A 17,906-nucleotide genomic window follows, 5' to 3' on the forward strand; every position below is an offset into this window, starting at 1 on the left:
CAAGATCAAGGAATTCTGGAAAGAAGTCACTGGGCCCTTACAAGAGATGGCCCCAGAAATCTTCCCTCTTAAAGTAGGAGAGAAAATGTGTGGCCTGGTTGACCTGGAGCAACAAGACACCCCGAAGCCGCAGAGAAGGGCCCTGTTGACTTTACTTATAGCGGCCTGGCAGGTCGTTGCAAAAAATTGGAAGCAAAAGGACCCACCATCGCAAATTAGCTGGCTACGGAAAATATGGGACATTCTGGCCTTAGAATGGATTACATATAAGATACACAGGAACTCGGAAAAGTTTCATAAAGACTGGGGAGAGGTTCTCTCCTTTTTGAAAAGCGATTAGGTGCAACAGTGGTGCCCACAGAATATACAGGTTTTGGACATACATTGACAGGTTTAAAGGTCAGCCGGACCACTCCCTCATCTTTATCGAAACAGATGAACTCCATCTTCTTCAGCTATCTTTGGGTTCCACAGGGAGTTAGGGGGAAGGGGGCTTGTGGGCAGTTGATACTGTTGATGATGTTTTTTGAAAATGGCAATTGTTATATTTAAAAAAAAAAAAAGAAATGAGAATACTTCCCTCCAGTCGTTGGCAAAGCGAGGGCGTTTCCGCTCCCTTCCAATGTTGAGCTATGAGGTAGCATTGTTGCAAATGTGAGCACAGTTTGGGCTTTCTTTTGGCTTCTGGGCAATTCCCTTCCAGGGCCCCAGAAACCAAACCCCAGCAACACTTGCCTCCTCCCCAAAGGCCTGTATCTGCGCCTCCTGTACCTTCCTCCAGAATGGCTCCATTTTGGGGCATCCCCACCAAATATGGGACGATGAGCATGGCCACGATGCCCGGGGTATGGCAGCATCCAGAATTTTATAGAGGCCCGATATGAGGGTAGCTCAGGGGAAACGCGCTCACCTTGGAAGCAAGACGATGCGGAGCAGCACAAGTTCGATCCCCGGGTCCGTGCTTAGAAACCTCTAGGTATTAAACGCGTTATAAATAACCAATTACAATAAAATATAAGGCCCCTTGACCCTCCTGCGTGTTGAGAAACTTTTCAAAAGGTGTAGGTTGGGGGGGGGCTGCTGCTGCTTTGTAAATTGGGTTGAGGAGCAAGTGCCTAATCTGAAAGGACCTCAGCCTTTCATTTACGCTCACTCCAAAACATTGTTTGCACTCAATAAAGGATCTAATGATTTGGCCCTGGAATATGTCCCGAAGCCTGAGGCACCCACCATGCTGCCACTGGAGGAACGATCCTGGCTCTGTTGCCAGTGAAAAACCTGGATTGTTAAAAAATGGGCGTGAACGGGGATGGGAAGGTTGTAATCCCATATTTTATTTCCTGGACAGTTTATCCCATGTATCAGCCACCAGTTCCTTAATGGCGCTTAAGTACATATGCGCAGCAGCCATAAAACATCCCTCAAGTCATGCCTCGCCACCGCCCAGTCCATTTCCTCCCACAGTCCCCCTCCCCCCACCACTTGGGCTGTAAACCATTCCCTCTTTATCCGCATTTGGGATGTGTGGAAGTACAGTTGGAAATTAGAAAGCGTCATCCATCTTTCCCTCCTAGGGGATATTAATACATTGCGATTTATCATGTTTCTCTTGCCCTCCCAGATGAAGTTGTCTGTTAGTTTCCCCAATTCACCAAAGATGCTACTGGGAACCGCCACCGGCAGGGCATGGAAGAACAGATAGAGCAACCAAGTAAGCGTTACCATCTTCACTACGCCCAGTCTGCCCACCCAGGTGATTCTGAAAGTTCTCCATTTATGGAGGTCCACTTTAATAGTTGACAACATAGGGGGTTAAGTAGCTGCCAACCAGCAAATAGTTTTGGGGTTATATGTATTCCCAGGCATCTGATCCCCCCAGGGCTCCAGATGAAGGGCGAGTAAGCTTTCAACGCTGCCACGCCCCTGTCAACACCCACCTCCCCCCCTCCTCCCCCTCTGTTAGGTTTAACAGTTAGGACTTGGTTAAGTTAATCTTCAAACCAGAGACCACCCCAAAATCGGATAGCATCCCCCACAGGCCCTCACTGATGACCCCAGATCCGTAAGTGAAAGTAGCATGTCATCTGCGAAGTCCGCTACTTGGTGTTGAACCTTGCTGAAGGGAATGAATTCTGCTGACTTCGCTGGACTCCCGCAAAGTCTATAGCAGCGGTTCTAAGGAAACTGCATATAGAAGAGGGCGCACCCCTGCTTGGTCCCTCTACATAATGTGATTCTCTGGGACAAGTGTGCATTGATGAGGAGCCGCGCCGCAGGGGTATTGTAGTTTGCCTGGACCATCCTCCTTCTTCGTCGATCCCCAGCTGTCCCCCATTCCCAGGGCCATGGCCTTGTGTGGTTCTCAGAAAACGGAGGGTGATCTTCCTGGAAGGACTAGCTTAAGTCAAGTGGCAGCAGTGTGGCACCCTCCTGGGTGGATATTATGCGTTTCTGCGTACCCTCCCATTCAAATACCAACCCGAATGGTAAGGTCCATTTGTAACGGATTCCTCTGCGGTCAACTCTCTGACCACAGGGCCCATCTGCCTCCCTTTGAGTCAGGGACTCCCCGCCAAGCCCTGGAATGGCTGAATAGGGGATTCTTGGTAAGAGAGTAGTTCCTTTGCCCTTGTTTCCCTTAGCACCTCCTCTTTCTGTGTAAACTGCGTAAAAGCTGCTAAGACATCCTGTGGCTTGCCATTCGGGCCTCTGGTTTTCCTACCATTCTGTGGATCCGATCCAGTCCAACCTCCTCGGGGCTTGTATCTTCCAAAATGACTGCAAAATTATTCTGGACCTTCTCCATGAGCTCCTTGTCTGTTATTGTCCCTGGCAGGTTTTTGATCTGAATATTAATCCTGTGTGACCTGTTCTCAAAGTACTCCACTTGCAGTTCGAAGTTTTGTGTGGCGTCATTCAATCGTTCAATGGCCTTGCTGTGTTCTTTTGTGTCTCTTCCCACCTATTCAAGGCCCCTTTCGAGGAGAGCCATCCTTTGCCATAGTTGGTTCACTTCTTGCCTCATTTCCGACAATGTCGTTTTGAGGTCCGATCTCTTAGTTTAAACTGCTCTTGAAAGGCCTTAGTCAGAGATGATAGTATGCTCATTAGGTCGTTATGGAAGTCCTGTCGTGATAAGGGTACTCCACCCCCGCGGGTTGCCCCAGGTCTGCCATGTAGACTGTCTTGTTGCATCTCCTAAGCTTACCAGGGACCCATAGGGTAGGAAGGGTGGTAGTGGCAGTGGCCTGTGGCCGGTGGCAGTGGCTTGCTTCAAGGACTTGGCCTTCCACATTCACTCTGCTCTCCCTGGACCCCACGCCTTTAATAATTTCTCTGTCTGTTCCGTGAGTCTCGAGAGTGTTGCTTCGAATCTCCTGAGGTGTGGGGGCGCAGAAATTGAGAGAAATCCAGTGGCAGTCAATCAGCAGGTGCTGGGACGCCTCCACCCCCACTTCTCCGTACAGGGCCCGTCTGGGACCCCTTCCGCTAGTCCACAGAGGCTTGTCACAACGTGGATTCATTATTTTGCTTGTCGTGGGCTTCCTTGGGGGTCTCGATGAGTAAGTGGCAATGTTGCATGGGGGGGGCCTCTCCCTTCAGGTCCTTTGTGTCTTAGGAAGCTGAATAGGGCAGGCGTCACAATAATGAACCTGGATGCTGGACCTGTGCCAATCCCTGTGCCGCCTCACCTTTTGGATACCGAGACATGGAGGGTGCCCCCCTGGGTGTTGGATTTTTCCGCGGGGGCGGGGGGTTGGTTTCCCTCAGTTTCACTTCTGCCGTCCCGGCCCTTCTCCTGCAGAGCAATGCTCTTCACTACGGTGTGCGCTCTCACTCCATTCACCAGTACCTCAGCAGGGTTCAGGCAGTGTGATACGTCACGTTGATCCAGTTCTCTCTTGACCGCGTCGCCAGTGATATATTTTTGGTCAGAGGTGAAGCAAGTGCACCGAGTCGCGCGTGAGTATAATGAGTCTTTACTAGATAGACCTAAGGTAAGTACAAATGGAGGAAACACGTTGAGTACATAGGTGGGAGGAGACATCCACCGGCCCCCTCGTCCGTTCAGCTTCAGGTCCCAACTGAACACTGTGGAACACACAAGCACACTCGACTGATCACATTCCAGCCCAGCATTCTAAAAGAAACACCAGTGTACAAACCAACATACAGGAAGCAAGACTAAGACATAACACAGTGCTCCTCTCCCCACCAGTCCTTGTGCTAGACGTCCAGCAATCCAGTGTCAAAAAAGCAGCCAGCCCACCTGCCTGCTTTGACCACCCTGCTCACTCAGTTGCTCACTCACGACCTTCTCCGCAGACCACTATTTCTGCCCGTTTCCCTGATCAGACAGCAGCGTGGTCACCTCTCTGTTCTCATTGCCAAATGCTGTGTACTTATTTAGCATAGTATTGAATACATACGTGGAGGCTGGAGGCACATCTGTATCCTTTTATTATCCTTCAGTAACTGCCACCCAGCTCTCACATCAGCCTTTCATTCTCTATTCTTTCCAACCACGTTCCACATTCTATATTACTACAACACCTGCTTGTTTATATGCATGGCATGAAATGAGAACAGAGAGGTGACCACGCTGCTGTCTGATCAGGGAAACGGGCAGAAATAGTGGTCTGCGGAGAAGGTCGTGAGTGAGCAACGATTGAAACCGCTACAAAGGACGTTCGTCCTTCACAGACATTTGGACTAAAAGTGCATCAAGTCGCACCGCATTAGGACCTCAAAGCAAGGCGTACGTAGCGGCCAGCGTTGGGGCAGATATCACATTAGGAATGTGATTGACACAGGAACTGGAGAGTTACACATTTGCTGTAACGCAACAGACGGGCGAAACAAGGTAACACAAAACAAGGAATAAGACAAGCAAGGAGGTTTCGTGGAGACGGTGAGAGGCGCAGCGCAGTGGTCTCGTATGAATGTTTGGATCATAAGCTACGCTGCAGTATTTTATTTGAAACAATGTACATTGCTGAGCAGCCATAAACAAAGGCAACGAGTAAACCGACATTTGAAACAATATCAATATTACCCTAACTGGATCATTAGGTGCCAGCGTTATATACATGATATGCCAGTGTACATTTGGAAAATGCGCTGCACACCAGAACGTAGGATTGGTGATTCTGAGTGATAGTAACTGCACGCAGTGTTGCCAGGTCGGAAAGAAAAAATAAGCTGAATGCCATTCTAAAACAAGCCCAAAACAAGCTGCCTCCCATCCAATGAAGCGGAAAAACAAGCATGCGCCTAAAAAGTTGTGGAAAGGTCTCAAAAGTAAGGAACATAACACAATAAGAAAAACATAAATTGACAGAACACTGACATAGTGTGTTAGAACAACAATATTTTATTGCATGGTGACTAGAAGTCCCAGATTGCAAAATAATATGGGCCTGAAATACATTGTAACATGGCCAATTGGAATCTGAAAAGAAACAATGCATTCCTGAATACATCTCTCTGAGAAAATGTTGTATATAGATCCCAATAACCCTCTAACCCAGTCTTGCAAAAAAGTTTTTAAAAAATAACTAAATAAAGGATTTCAGTGGATAATACGTCAGCACTAGGGATATTACCGAGATAATATTGCTATAGAGTGACGCCTGCTAAACTAAAACAATCCCCTTCTTTACATGTCAGTGTGTCTGTCTGCATGACGCAACGTGCGTAATGCTCGTAACACCAGAGAAAAGGACCTAAGGACTTGCGAAAAGGTGCGGCCGTTTTAGCTTGAATGTTAATAACAACAAGGATAATAGATACAAAGTTGCCATAGCAACGCAACAGGGTGATAACAGAGTATTACGATTACAGTGGCATCAACGCTGAGCGCGAGAAGAGAAATAAAGTGAACACGAGACTAGACAAATAGAGGTCACACAGACAATACAAGTAAGGAAAAGGAGGGAGCAAGATAAGAAGGAAAGAGCTGAACGTAAATACAGACAAAAAGAGAAAATAAGGTGCATGGTTTGAAAGAGAAGAACTGCACAAATAAACAACCAAGTCAAGTTAAGTTGTTAACAGAATAAACAATTTTGAAAATAACAGTAATAAGAACGCGAGAGGGGACACAAGAAGGGTGTCAATGAAAAATAAGAATTAGAATTTTGCCCAAGGAGGTGGCCGAAGAGGGATATTACCCAAGGAGGGGGCCACATGAAAAGAGGAGATTATCCAAGGAGGGGCCACAGACAAAAAAGTAATTGCCCCTGGAGGAGGATGGGAAAAAGTAACTGCTCAAGGAGAGGGCCACAGAAATAAAAGCAAAACTATATTTCAACAAATAGTGGCATACATCATAACATTTTCAGAACAGTGAAATATATAAACAAGCATGTCTCTTGACGATGCAAGTGGAGACATAAACCCATCTCAGGGCATATCTGGAACATCCATATCCACAAACACAGTCGGTTATCTACGCCACCCAAACCCATTCAATCTTGAGCCACAAGATGATCAAGGACAAGGCTGGCAGGAGTGGGTAGACAGGTTTGAAGAGTTTCTAAGGATAATGGGGAAATCAAGAAGCCCCAAATAAATTAGATATTTTCATAAACCTGGTGGGAAAAGAAATAAAAAAAAAGTGTCATCAAGATTATACCGCCTGAAGAAAAAGCAACATATCAACTTCTAGCCACAGCTATCAGTGAAAGATTAATAATTCCCCCCAACAGAGAGTATGAACCATATACATTTAATCAATGTCCACAAGACCCCCATGAAACTATAGCACAGATTGTACTGCGACTACAGAGGAAAGCAACATCTTGCGAATTTACAAACTTTGACAACGATGAGGCGATAAGACTAAGGATTATTGAAGGTTGCACATCGTCACATTTCCGGAAGCATCTTTTAAAAAAGCCTCTCCCTTTGAAGGAGGTGTTAGAACTGGCGAGATTATAAGAGAGGGTTGACACTCAGGCAGCAAACATTGAAAATCCGAAAAAGTTATACTGTCGTTGCTCTGTGATGACCAAACATGCCACCAGATAGACAATGCTATCGATGTGGATTCGAGTTCCCGCATCAAGGCCAATGCCCAGCCCTTGGTCGAATATTTAGGCTGTGTGGACAGGAGGGTCACTTTCAGGTGATGTGCAGGGGACACAGACCCAACATGCAGACATTTCCGAATGGAGAATTTGACATGACGAGAACTTCCAACACAAAACTATACCAGAAGAAAAACATTCTAAGACCCAACACCTCTGGAGCAACATATCAAAAACAACCAGGATTCGTCAGAGCAATGGCGAGCATGCAAATGGAATCCACTGCGCATGCTAGAGGAGAACATGATCGGAGTGTACACTCATACCAAGATCAAGAAAGAACTCAGTTGGGGGATCCCTACAAAAACCCGCTGATTGGGGAAGGTTACATGAACACAGGGCTGTGTCAAGAATATGACAGATACCGCAGGCAATACTATCCCTGAATCATACAATTTATTTTTTAACTGTGGAGGGGTGGGAAAATGGGAAAAAGTTTCACTGAGAATTTCTCGGAGATCAGAGAAATGTTGGACTGCATGCAGAACCTGAACTTTAATATGATACTGACACCTGGCAGTACAGCCAGCAGCTGATAAACAACGCTCTGCAAGGGAAGCGAAGAGAAAAACTTGTTTGGCCTGATTTCATTAAAAGTTCGGTTTGCTAGACAAATGTAAAGATTAAACTTATGTGATAAGCAAGGGGGAGGTGTTGTAGTCATATAGAATGTGGAACATGGTTGGAAAGAATAGAGAATGAAAGGCTTGTGTGAGAGCTGGGTGGCAGTTACTGAAGGATAATAAAAGGATACAGATGTGCTGCCAGCCTCTGTGTATTTATTCAATACTATGCTAAGTGCACAACAATAGGTTACATATGGTAAGTTAATTTGAGGGTGCGTTAAAGCTATATATAGACGTCACTTGTCTACTTATCATGGGTTAGGGGGAGTGATCCAAGTAGACGAAGTTCAGTTGATCAAGGACTATCATCAGCGTGGTTGGAAAGGTAAGTGTGGAATTCAGTCCATACATCTTTCGGGCGAGCACAGGAGGGCAGAGAATTTACATATTCCTCCTCGCATGTTTGAGTCCAGGTAAGTGCATTCAACCACAGTGCAAAAGAAGGGGTTGGGAATTGTTTCCAGCATTGGAGAATACATTTTTGGCCACCATACAACTCACATTAAAAAAGGTTAGCATTTTCTTATTCCCAATATCTTCCCACATCCCAAACAGGACCCAGGTTGGGTTTGGGCCAATAGTGGTGTCCACAATCTCGGAGGGTGCCTACAGAATCTCTTTCCAAAAGTCATGGAGTTTAGTACAAGTCAAAAACATATGTATATGATCGGCCTCCACAGTGTGACATCTCGGGCAAGTGCGAGTTGGGTGTCGGGAGAATCTATTGAGACTGTGAGGGGTATAACCTGTTCAGGAGTTTATACTGCATGCAACAAACCGGAAATTGAGGGAGACCTTACGTGTGTGGGAACACATTCTTCCATTTGGTGTCAGAGATTTCGAGGTCTAGTTCACTTGCCCAAGTATGCCGCAGTCTGGATGGCTGATCTGGGATTTTCTCTTGTAACATCTTGTAGAAGGAGGAAGCTATCCATGAGCCCCACTGCAGTTGGCGATGTAGTGTATTCCTGGTATGTCGGGAGGGCTCATTAGGGCAGCAAGGCCACATAGCACGGAAGGAGGCGCGGAGCCTATAATGTTGTAGCATTTCAAGTGCCGACCCTGTATGCCCAGGCCGCCATGTTTGGGGTGTGACAAATCTCCCCTCTGAGAAGAAGTCGGTGAGTGCTCTGTATCCCAATCCCTGCCAATATTGTGTCAGTGCTGCATCATGTGTGGGTTCGAGTCCGGGGAATCTCCAGATATGGAGCCATTAGGACGTGTCTCGGTCAGTGGTTGTAGCACTCGGCCCCATGTCCGCAATGTGGCGGCTGTGGGGTCTAGTGGGGAGTCATCTTTATAGGTCTGAGTGGATTGGGAGCACACCGATTAGATGGCATTGGGTAATCTTAGAGTGGTGACCTGGAATGTGCAGGGCCTAAACAGTTACTTAAAACGCAACAAAGTGATGCTGTATCTAAAAAGGATGCGTATTGATATAGCCTTGCTACAAGAGACCCATCTCACGAAGGAGAAGCTGGAGGTGGTCAGGAGAAAATGGAGGGATAGTGTCATGGGGCAACGTATTCGACATATGCAAGAGGGGTGGTCACATGGGTGGCACCGCACGTGCCATTCCAGGTGCTCAGTTCGACAATAGACCCAGAGGGCAGAATGGTGGTGGTAACGGGACTCCTGGAGAACAGAGAGGTGCACATCATCAATTTGTACGCCCCATAACCATGATACGGCGGCTTACTTTAGGTCCCTATAAAGTAAGATTAGCCCCCTGGTGGGTGGCGCGATAGTGTGGGGAGGGGACTTTAATTGTACCCTGAATCCTAGAATAGACAGTTCAGATGACAAATCAGGAAAGCCAGCGCCAGCGGCTAAAGCGCTGGGGACAATGTTGGAAGACCTAAGCCTAGTGGATGTTTGGAGGAAGCTGCATCCATTGGATAGACAATACTCGCAGTACGCAGCACCACATGACTTGCACACGAGGATAGACTATGTGTTTGCAGCTGCCGAGATATTGGGAGAAATGATGGGAGCGGAATATAAGGCGCGGGTATTATCCGATCACTCGCCTTTGGTCGTAGAGTGGTGATATCAACCCCCCAGGGCGCGCATCCCGACATGGAGACTCGGACTGAGGCGTTACAAGATGCAGGGTTTCGAGAGGACCTGAGGGAGGCCATCGAGGAATATTTTGAAACTAACACGGGCAGTGTACGCTCTGTGGGTACAGTATGGAAGGCGTTTAAGGTGGTGGTGCGGGGGGGGGGGTGGGGTCGCTATATCAAAATCTAAAGGGCTCCAAGGGGGCATTGAACGGGAACTTCAGGTATCAGAAAGAGAGCTGGAGGGTCTTATGCAAAATGAGGAGACAACCCGGGAAAACTGTGCCAAGATAAAAGACTTACAGTTAACCTGCTGTGGACTCTGGGATAGATTATGCAAATTAAATTACAAGAAATACACGGAGAGGCTACATGCAGGGGGGGATAAGCCGGGTAGATTGCTGGCCTGGCTGTACAAGAGTGAGACCCCCCGCTCAGTGATTAGAGAGATCAGGGATGCGGAAGGCTGAACCCGTAACACCCAGGAGGGGGTAAATGAGGAGTTCCTCAAGTATTATAGACAACTATATGAGGACACAGGGGAGGATACGAACCAAGGCATACTGGGAACAATAGAGGATATAGGGCTGCCCACCCTGGATGACCTAGAACGTGCGGATCTGGATGCCCCTGTTATCTCGGACGAACTGGAAGTGGTGATCAACATCTGCCCACATGTAAAGTGCCTGGGTCAGATGGGTTGCCTAGCGAGTTTTACAAGACATATAAGCAGGAGCTACTCCAGCCGTTGCTTGACATGTTTAATGAAGCCTACGAGCTGGGGGAACTGCCACCGTCCCTCTGTGAGGCAGTGATCATCCCACTTCTGAAACCAGGCAAGCCAGCCATGGAGTGCGGGTCCTATAGACCCTTGTCCATGCTCAATCAGGACAGTAAAATACTCACGGCAGTGCTAGCCAATAGGCTAAAGAGGGTGATTGGTAAGTTGATACACCCAGATCAGACGGTCTATGTCCTTGGTAGGAATATCACAGACAACCACAGGAGATTGCACCATATCATTGATTACAACAGGGAGGACACGGGCGAGTTGGCTATCGTGTCGCTAGACGCGGTCAAAGCCTTTGACTCGGTGCGGTGGCCATGGTTGAAAGCGACCCTGAAAGGATACGGAATGGGACCTGGATACATCAGGTGGGTTCAGATGTAATATAGCACCCCGGTAGCGAGAGTTAAAACGGGAGCCACAATTTCAGACAAATGGCAACTCAGCAGAGGGACCAGACAGGGATGCCCCTGGTCACCCATGTTATACATACTGGCACTAGAGCCGCTGGCAATATGCCTGTGACAACAATACGGGGAGGTCGGGATTCGTACGATAAGTGGCATGCACCTGATATTGCTGTATGCAGATGACATGCTCCTCTATTTGCGCTACCCAGAGGAAAACCTGCAATATGTATTGGAGGTGATGGATCGTTATGCCAACCTCTCGGGCATATCGGTGAACCCCAGGAAGTCTAGTTTGTTCCCCTTGGAAAGGTATGAGTGTCCCGTTGGAGAGGCTGCCTATCCTGCAGATACCCTGGCAACCTGAGACATTTAGGTATCTGGGAGTAAACATTTATCACAGGATAGAAACAGAGCACAAACATAACACAGAGAAAGCGATCGAGGGAGTTAAGAATAGTATGGTGTTCTGGTCTCGATTACCCCTATCTATGATGGGGAGAGCAGCTCTGCTCAAAATGGTGGTTTTGCCCAGACTCTTAATTTTTTTTGTAAATGTCCCGTATTTGATTCCCAGAAGCTTTTTCAAGAGACTTCATGGTATGTGCAGGAGCTTCATATGGGGCAACTCCAGGAACAGAGTAGCCCTGTGGAAACTACAGAACTCGTGTGACGGGGGGGCATAAACTTGCCGAACTTTGAGCTTTATGATCTGGCGGGGCAGCTATTGTTTGTGGCCAGGTGGTTTTCGTCAGAGGACTCGGCAGAAGCTAGGCTTTTGCAGGGCGACTTGGCTCCATACTTTCTGAGAGAGACGGTGTGGCTACAAAAGAGTAAACTGGTGGGAAGAGGGAGACTATTGGAGCTGGGTTGGGAGGTCTGACGCAGGACGTGGAGAACGGTGGGTGATCCGGATCCGCTCTCCCAGCAGGTTCCGCTGGTGGCGCTGTGTGGAAACGACTCCCAATTGCTTGAGGTAGTCCGTAGATACTGGGAACCGATGGGCTTGGCCACCCTCAGGGATATATGCTAGGAAGGGGAGGTATTGGAATTCCAGAGTTTGCAGGAGGAGACAGGGGTGCATAGAGGCCAATGTAGAACTTACACCAGACTCACGAAACGGGTGAGGGAGAGGTGGCCTGAGACGGTGTTGGCGGAAGAACCTGATGCCGCCCTGGAAACGATGTACGATGTTTCAGAGGGCGGGCACGAAATATCCAGGGTATACGAGCTCCTGAGAGCAAAGGCTGGGAAGGAGCTGCTTCAACTGAGGCAGGACTGGGAGGAGGAGGTAGGAGGATCCATGACAGAGGGGCAATGGGAGAGAGCTCAAAGGTACCATAAAAAGGTGTCCCGAAATGCGAGACTCCAACAGATCCAGTTGTATGTCACCCATAGGGCTTATCTGACCCCCGGGAAAATAGCCAGGTTTGAAGGCTCGGCCACACAGAAATGCCCCAGGTGCGGGGAGGTGGAAGCGGGGTTGCTACACATGTTCTGGGCCTGTCCCGAGGTGCACAGATTCTGGGACGAAATAAAGACTAAGATGGCCGGTGGGGGAGTGGTGCTGGATGTGGGGTCGGCTTGGGCATGCATGCTCGGGATTTTTCCCAGGCCACGCAATCTAAAGCACATAAGCAAGATGAAGGACCTGGCTTACATCCTGGCCAAGCGTAGGATCGCAATGGGCTGGACGGCGGCCCACAGACCCAGGGTGGAGACATGGTGGGCGGACCTCCTGAGATGGGCGGACGCAGAATCAGTAGTATGGTTTGAAGCCGTTACCAGGGGGGGGGGTGAGGAGGAAGTGGGCCCCCTGATAGCCTGGCGACAATTAGTGACCTCTATGGTAAACCCCCATCAGGTTAACTATGAAAAAGAAGACTCAGACGAGTCTACAAGCACTGCGATTCCCGAAAACGCTCCTGTAGATGACACTGATGAGCCGGCTCAAGTTTATGGGGTTGGTGGGGAGAGGACGGAGAATAACACTGTATAATGTGACGGTTTGTTATTGATTATTTACGTCCCGAAAAGATGTATTGTTTGTTGGTTTTGTTGTTTAAAATAATAAAAATAAATTAAAAAAAGAAAAAGAAAAAAAATCTTTATAGGTCTGATGTAGAATCAACGTTCTAAGATTGATTTCACTCACTGCTAATTGTTCCAATTTAACACTGGGTGGGTTCCCAGAATCAGTGTACCAGACCGAGGCATATTGGGCCTGTGCTGCTATCCAAAATAGTTCTAGGTTGGGGGCGGTGAAGCCACCTCTCTCGTAGGGTAGAGTCATGTGTGTCCACTTTTTACGTACTGCCCCGGCATGCCAAAGAAATTGTTCGCAGATGCTTTGTAGTCTATCCAAGTATTGTTTTCCAGGCCAGATGGGGACATTCGCAAAGATATATAAAAGCTTTGGGACCAGGATCATTTTTACTAGTGACAATCTACCCACCATAGCAATTGGGAGAGAGCGCCATCTAGAGATTTTAGTATCAACATATTTTTCTGCAGTGAAATAGTTATCAGCCAGTAGGGTAGGCCTAGTTCTGGAGACTTGGACCCCTAGACACCCGATTCCCTCAGGTGACCAGCAAAGAGGGTATTTGCATGAGGGACATTTGGTTGTCATGGTGCGTGGGAAGATTTCTGACTTACTGTAATTAATCCTAAATCCAGAGAAGGTGCTCATTCGGATCACATCTCTCAATATTGGTTCCAAATTTGTGGATGAGTCTCGATGTATAAAAGCATGTCGTCAGCATATAATGATATTATCTCAGGGTGGTCTTTAAACCGTATTCCTCTTTGGGCATCTCATGTTCTAACATAATCTGCCATAGGTTCTATGACCAGCGCGAAAAGGATGGGGGATAACGGACAGCCCTGTCGGGTGCCTCTGCCCAATGTAAAGGGGGCCGACCTCTGGGAGTTAACTAATACCTTCGCTATGGGACATGTGTATAATAATTTGATGTACCTAATCGCTTCTGCCCCAATACCCATCTGTTCCAGCACCTCCCACATGTATTGCCACGAGACCATGCTAAAGGCTTTCTGAGAATCAAGAGTGACAGCCATGTTTAGGGACGTGAATCTTCCGTGGACAAATCCACCTTGAACCTTGTGCATTAGGTGTGGCATGAGTGGTAGAAACCCATTTGCTAATGTCTTTGCAAAGATTTTAGTATCTATATTCATGAGTGACAAGGGTCTATACGATCCACACTCAGTACCGAGTTCACCAGGCTTCAGGGGGATAGTGATGGTGGCTTCGCGCAGGAAAGGGGGGACAATGGACGTGCGGAGTGATTCGGGTCCAGACCTCTAGTAGCCGCGGGGCAAGGAGCGCTATGTGTTCTTGGTGGAATTCTGGGGTAAGGCCATCCGGCCCCAGGGCCTTACCTTTCGGAAGCCCAGTTATAGCTTCCACTATTTCATCCAAGGCGATCAGGCTTTCGAGGTGATCTCTAGTTTAGGGGCTAATGGAGTTCATAGGGTTCTGGTTGAGTAAGGCCCGTATTGTGTGTGCGTCATGTGGTTGGCTTGGTGTATACAGGGTACCGTAAAACTTGGCGAAAACATGAAGAATGTGATGATCCGCCCATTGCAGGGCGCCATGTTCATCGGAAACACATTTCACTTGGGTTTGGCCTCCCTCCATTCTGGTCAGCTTGGCTAGTGTCCTACCTGGCCTCTCTCCCTCACCGTATTTTTTCACCTCTTGTGGGCGCGAGAAATAACGAATCTCCCTAAGGGCGTGCGACTCAAAGATCTCCAACTCGGCGCGTATCTGTGCCAGTTTGCCAGGGCTCGCTACAGTCGCGCATTCCTCTTCCAGTTTGGTTTCTGAGCGACAAAGATCATTCCCGATCACTATCAAAATGCCCGATTCCCTGGATATAGACATGTCCCGTATGTACACCTTGAAGGCCTCCCATCTTACTCCCGCGGTCGTGTCATGTGGGGTGTTGCACTCGAAAAATGTCTCCATGTCAGATCGTGTCTCTGCCTTGAATACGACATCCAACAGTGCCTCCGATTTAAAGCAGCAGGTGGTGGAGTCGATCCCAATACCATTGATAGTGTCACTGGGGAGTGGTCTGATAACGTGCAGGCGAGTATTTCAGCGGTTTCAACCTTGCCTATCAAGGTGCCAGATGTTAGAAACATATCATCAATTCGTGATGACCTGTCATGTACCGATGAGTACTATGAAAATTGACTATACTGAGCATGCAGTACTCTCCAGGCATCCAGCAGGCCCAGTGTTGTCATGTGTGAGGTTAGTCTACGGGCCGCCCGTGATAAGATCCTAGAGGCCGTCCCCGTTCTGTCCCAGCAAGTATCAAGTATCAGATTCATGTCTCCCTCCCAAATGATCTGAATCCCTATGTATCCCATTAGTATGGAGGCCACTTTTATCAAAAAACTCAGGGGTGTCAACGTTAGGGCAATACGTGTTCACCATTAGGTACTCCCTGCCAGCAATTATGCCCTGTAGGATTATGTATCTGCCTTCGGGGTCTATGTAATTCTTTTTCAATGTGAATCTGACTGATTTATGAATTAGCGTCAGTACCCCTCTTGCATTTGTTGAGAAGGTAGTGTAGTATCGATTAGGTCCCCAAGATGGTGCTAGGCCAGTCGCTACGTGTCTCGTAACATGTGTCTCCTGCAGGAGGAGTATCTTTACCCCATGCCTCTGGGCATATGCAGTGATTCTGCGTGCTTTAGTGAAATTACCTAGTCCTTTTACATTCCATGCCATTAACTTAGCTGCCAATTTACAGTTCAGGGGACATCCCATATTTCCCACCTTCGTTCGCCAGGTATTTTGTCGGTTATATTCATCCGTTCAATTACAAACATGTGTTTTGCCGCGCTGCTCTTGCCATTTTTGCTTTTACTCCCCCCAACTTGGATACCAACCTCCCTCACTGCCCTCCCCAACCAAGCAGTGTATGCATCCCATCCCCCAATTCTACCGTCGGTCAGCCCACCCCAACTTGGCTCACCTTCTCAGGAGGCCAAACAGGACCTGAGACTAATTGAACCCTCAAAATAACCATTGCAACTGCAAGGCAGTACGCTGTTGACGCACAACCACCAGTGCAGGATCTAGGGTGCAACACCCACCTATACAGCATAGCATGCGCGAGGTGGCTGTGGTTTTCGTGTGCTGCTATATGCTCATGACAGTAAGGAGAATAGAAAGCTCAAACGGAGCAGTGTGAATTATGTATCCTTAGTCAGTGTGGTTATCCTCCATTTGGTCGTTGGCAGAATTGATTCGCGCCTCAATGAATTTCACCACCTCATTCGGGGCGGTGAAGAAGTAGAGTTTACCCCTGAAGGTGATTTTGAGGCGTGCCAGGAACAGCATTGCATACTGAATATTCCTCTCCCTGAGCATCTTCTTAACTCCCAAAAATTGGCACCGTTCCTGCTGTACACCGGTGGAGAAGTCAGGGAAAATCCTGATAGTCTGGGATCCCAGCCTCAATTCTCGCTTTTCCCGGGCAAGTCGAAGTAGGTGATCTCCATCTTGGAAGCTGAGAATCTTTGCAATAATGGGCCTGGGGAAATCCCCAGGATTGGGGCGCGGGGCCAGCGCTCAATGGGCGCGCTCGACAGCAAAGGGGGAAGAGATCAGGGTACCCCAGGAGGTCTTTGAGAAGGTTTTCGGTGGCCAGCTTAATTTTACCCGTAAGTGCTTCCTCGGGTACCCTGACTATCTGGACATTATTTCTACTTGAGCAGGACTCGAGATCATCACACTTGCTTTTAACAAACTTCACATCTCAGGTGAGGTCAGCCACTGTGCCTTGTAGCGTGTGTAGTCCGTCTTCGTTGGCTACGATCCTAGTCTCAGCCTCAGTGATCCTGGCACCCTCGTGGGCCAGTTGGGATCGAAGTGATGCCACATTGGCATTGATGTCATCTAATTTTTCATGTGTGGCAGCATAGTTTTTGGCCATTGCCTCCATCATGCTGGCGAGATCAGGGGTGGACGCGGCAGTAGGCATAGAGGTGTCGCCCTGAACCAGCGCTGGCTGCCTGTTCGGGTCCAGGCGTTGATTTTGCAAATTAGTCCATGGCTCTGGTTTAACCTCCTCCACGGGCACCCTTGGTCATGGTATGCAGGTAGGCTTCTTTCCCTGTCTTCCGCCCAAGAACTGGCCCTGGAATTTGTTGTCAGTTGGTGATTATTATCCAGTACTAGGGGCAAATAGGTGTACCAGCTGTGAGACCGCGGGAGAAGGTGGCCGGCAGGCTAGTTGAGGGATTCCTGGGGGACGATTGAGTGTTCACAGAGTATCAAGAGTCCCAAGGTGTTTTGAGGTCAGAGCCGGGACCAGTGGAGTGTTGCAGGGAGGCTGTGGCGGAGCTACAGAGCGGATCCCTGGTCCAAGGCCAGATTATAACCAAGTATAGGAAGGTCCCCGGGCCAGTCACTCCCCATCAATGCCCCAGAGGATGATACCCCACCCCTCAGTGTGCGCGCCAGCAGTAGGGCCACAGGGGTTGGTAAGGATGGGAATCAGCCAAGCATAGGTTACCTTGCGGTACGTGGCAGCCGCCAAGTGATTGCAGGATTAACTAGAGGTCTCAGTAGATGTGGGGGTAGGAGGCACAACCAAGCCGGCCAGTAGTACAGGTGAGGCACAGGGCAGGAAGAGTTAGTGCCGCTAGTTCCTCCCAGGGCAGTCACAGGACGGTCACCGGCCGGGGTCCCCAAATATCCCAGCACTTAGTTGAGTTTGGTGAAAGTGCAGGATGAGGCCGCTGTGCCCACGCAGATCGGCGAAGGGGTAGAATCATAGAAGAATGGGAGTTTTGTGGTGGCTTCGTACTCCTACTGTGGATCAGGACCACAGTCTTCACCACAATAGATATACCCTCCGCCTCCCCCACCATTCCCAGTAGTT

At 48.5% G+C, this 17,906-nt stretch overlaps 1 protein-coding gene across 2 annotated transcripts in view; it reads right to left on the reverse strand.

Moving 5' to 3' along the window:
* EXT2 (exostosin glycosyltransferase 2) overlaps nucleotides 1-17,906 on the reverse strand; it is a 1,411,400-nt gene that overhangs the window by 1,290,332 nt on the left and 103,162 nt on the right. The gene's annotated exons all lie outside the window — the stretch shown is intronic.

Source organism: Ambystoma mexicanum, chromosome 11 (genome assembly GCF_040938575.1).
Source record: "Ambystoma mexicanum isolate Mex_15411 chromosome 11, UKY_AmexF1_1, whole genome shotgun sequence".
Lineage (NCBI taxonomy): Eukaryota > Metazoa > Chordata > Amphibia > Caudata > Ambystomatidae > Ambystoma > Ambystoma mexicanum.